Here is a 3,487-nt window from a genome sequence, read left to right as displayed (position 1 = left end):
CTTCTGTGCACGTCATGTTGTTATCTGTTATTGATAGTTGTTATTGCTAGGTACTGTCAAGTCAGCTCCAGTTCATAATGAAACACTGCCAGGTCCTGCACCATTCTTTTAATTGTTCTTCTCTGGGTTCATTCGGGGCTTCAATCCATCTCCTTCAGGGGCTTCCTCTTTGCACTAACAGTCTACTTTAACAAGCACAGGGTCTTTCTCTCGGGGCTAGTAGTTTCTAGTGACCTATCTATAGCACCCGAGACAAAGTTCCCCACCCTCCTTTCTAAAGAGCACACTGGCTGTATTCCTTCTAACACAGATCAACTCATTCTTCTGGAAATCCATGGTATATTTCATCCTCTTCTCCACCACCATAAATCCTCGATTGTCCTTAGTCATTGCCTAGCTTGGCATATGAGGCGATTGAGAATATGATGGTTTAAGACAGGCACACTTTTGTCCGTAAAGGGACGTCTTTGCTTTTTACCACTTTAAAGATATCTTTTACCACAGATTTGCTTAATGCAGTGCCTCCTTGGATTTCCTGATGGCTACTCCCATGGGGGTTGATTGTGGATCCAATCAAATGAAATTCTGGATAAAGTCAATCTGTTCTCTATGTATGATGATATTGCTTATTGCTGCAGTTGTGGGGCTTTTCTTTTCCTTTAGGTTGAAGTGTGGTCCATACTGGAGGCTGTCATCTTCATTGGCAAGTCCTCCTCACCTTCAGCGAGCAAGGTTGTGTCCCCTGCCCATCACAGGTTGTTCACGAGTCTTCTTCCAATCCCGATGCCACACTCTTCATCAAATCATCCAGGTGCTCAGGTGATTTGCTCAATATCGATATCTTGTGAAAAGACACCGCACAGTCCCGCGTCTTTCCTGATTTCAAGCCATGCAGTATATCCCTTTGTTCTGTTTGGAAGCTTGCCTCTTCATCTAAGCACTTCATCATCCACAGAAACACCATTCACTCCTTCTGGATTTCCAATCCGTCGCAATGTTATGATGCTGAAAGCGACATCACTGGTGTTTCACATACCAGCTGGGTAAGAGCTCTCAACAGAGATTCCAGACGAAGGAGAGACCATGAAGCAGGAATGGGTTGTCCACCTCTGAGGAATGAACCACTGGAAGCCTCCTGAAGAGCAGTGGGACAATGTCAGACTCTGAAAAGCTCACACAAAGCAACAGAACCTTGTCAAGTATCATTCCAGAAGACCAGCCCCTCCTGTAAGAAAACCGAACCAAACCCACTGCCGTGGAACTCCTTTCAACACCTAGTGACCCCTTAGCACAGGGTAGAACTGCCCTCGTGGGTGTCTGAGACGGTAACTTTTTAGAGGCATAGAAAACCGCAGGTTGGAAGGCACTCAAAATACCACTCGAAAGAGGAAAAGCTGCCTTCTCAAAGTAGGATGGGCCATAATGACGCGGTGAAGCTTTCAGGACCTTCATTTGCTGGTGGGGCACTACTCAAAATGAGAAGAAGCAGCGTAGGGAGTATGAATGTGTGAAGTATGAATCTAGGCAAATTGGAAGCCATCACAAATGGAACGGACCTCGCAAAGATAGCTGTCCTAGGCATCCGTGAGCAGAAAGGGACTGGCATTGGCCCTTTTGAATCAGACAATAGATGGTTTGCTATGCCAGGAGTGACAGCTTCAGAAGGAATGGTGTCACATTCATCACGAAGAAGGACATTTCAAGATCTGCCTTGAAGTACGATGCTGCCTGTGACAGGCTGATATCTATGCGCATCCAAGGAAATTCAATTCAGACAACTACGATTCAAATTTATGAACCAACCACTAAAGCCAGTGATAAAGAAACTGAAGAATTCTACCAATGTCTTCAGCCCCAAATTGATCAAACATACACTCAAGATGTATTGCTAATTATTGGCAATAGAAATGCAAAAGTTGGAAACAAAGGGGGAGGAAACAGCAGTTGGAAAAGATGGCCTTGATGAGAGAAGCATCGCTGGAGACCACACGATAGAATTTTGTAAGACCAAGAACTTCATAGCAAAGATCTTTTTCCAACAACACAAAGGCCAGCTATACAGATTGACTTCTCCAGACGAAATACCCAGAAATCAAACTGTCTCTCTGAGGAAGAGGTGAGAGAGAAGCTCAATATCCAGCAAAATTCAGACCAGGAGCTGACAATGGATCGGTGACCAATTGCTCATATGTAAGTTCAAGTTGGTAAAAGAGATTTGGAACATTTATGGGTAGTTTATAAGCCACAGCTGAAAAGATGTCCTTTGCATAAACTTTATAAAACACATTATTACACTAGTGCTATAAAGCACTATTATCATTTTTAAGATGTTATTTATATTTAACATTTTTAATATAAATATGTATAAAGTGCTTTCCAGATTGGCTTCAAATAACTCCCGACTGTTTGCTTTTGTCAAGTCTCTTCTCAAGAGAATAAGGATTGTCGTGACAGAACTTACCTATCGTAGAGACTGCCAGTGCCCTGACTAGATTCCCCCAGTTGCTTGTTGTGTCTGTCCCCCAGGTGTAGCCCTTTCGCTCGCCAAGCAGAAAATGACCAATGGGGGACTGACACAGGAGGGGCTCAAGGTGGGACTAGCAACAGTGTGCAATTTACTCTCTGAAACTTCCTGTGGGACCAGACAAGCTCTCCCCTTGACCAATTCTGGGTTTTTTACCTCCAGAAAGCACTTGTTAATAAATTACGTTCGTGAAATGCCCTATTTCAGGCTCCACTTTGGGGATCCTGACCTAATACAGTCAGTATCGAAATTGGTCCTGGGAATACCTAATGGTGGGGGAGAGACCACAATCATGAAGGTGCTTTCCCCAGGCCAAGGATCATATGCTGACTCCTTTGACTCCCCCACAGATGGGACACTTGGTTTCATAATGTGTGCTAGTTATGTTTGTGCTTTCCCTTGGATTAAAAATGAAAAGGAAAGTGGTTGAAGGCAATACATTCTAAGGATGTGATTTTTGATAGGACTAGCTGTCAAGACTAGATGATGGGAGGTGGGGTGATGAAACTCTGCTCTGGTATTGAAGTAGCACAGCTTAGAATTTCACTTGTGGTGAACAAGATGCACATGGAGGAGAATGCCCTAGTTGGTACAAGGCCAGTGGCCTATGAGAAGTTCAAAGCAAAGAATGTGGAATTGAGAAGTTGCTGCTAACTGCCATGGATTTGCTAAAGAGAGAAAAATCTATTAACCAGCTTGGAAGACATTACTCAGCAATTTTTTAAAAAGTGAACCACTTTAGTGGCACTTAGACCCACTCATCTCCTGCAGCCAGACAATAGGCAGAGCTGAAGAGCAAGTAGGAAACCGACTTGTAAGGCTAATAGAACTTCAAAACAAGCTGAATTCTCAGTCTAGGCAAATGAACTAAGTCAAAGACAGGAACTGATTAGAAAAAAGTATAATCCTGAGTCTCGGATGACAGATATCTGGGTTCATGTACTTGAGAACCTTCAGATATCA

The 3,487-nt window shown here is 43.5% G+C and overlaps 1 pseudogene; it reads left to right on the top strand.

Moving 5' to 3' along the window:
• Positions 1 to 2,786: 2,786 nt before the first annotated feature.
• Positions 2,787 to 2,921, top strand: LOC115869911 (annotated as a pseudogene).
• The last annotated feature ends 566 nt before the right edge of the window (positions 2,922 to 3,487 follow it).

This window comes from Echinops telfairi, unplaced genomic scaffold, assembly GCF_000313985.2.
Source record: "Echinops telfairi isolate 266 unplaced genomic scaffold, ASM31398v2 ScPeMD7_60;HRSCAF=208, whole genome shotgun sequence".
In the NCBI taxonomy this organism is placed as follows: domain Eukaryota; kingdom Metazoa; phylum Chordata; class Mammalia; order Afrosoricida; family Tenrecidae; genus Echinops; species Echinops telfairi.
The sequence above is the reverse complement of the archived record's forward strand: the minus strand, read 5'-3'. Positions and strand labels throughout refer to the sequence as shown.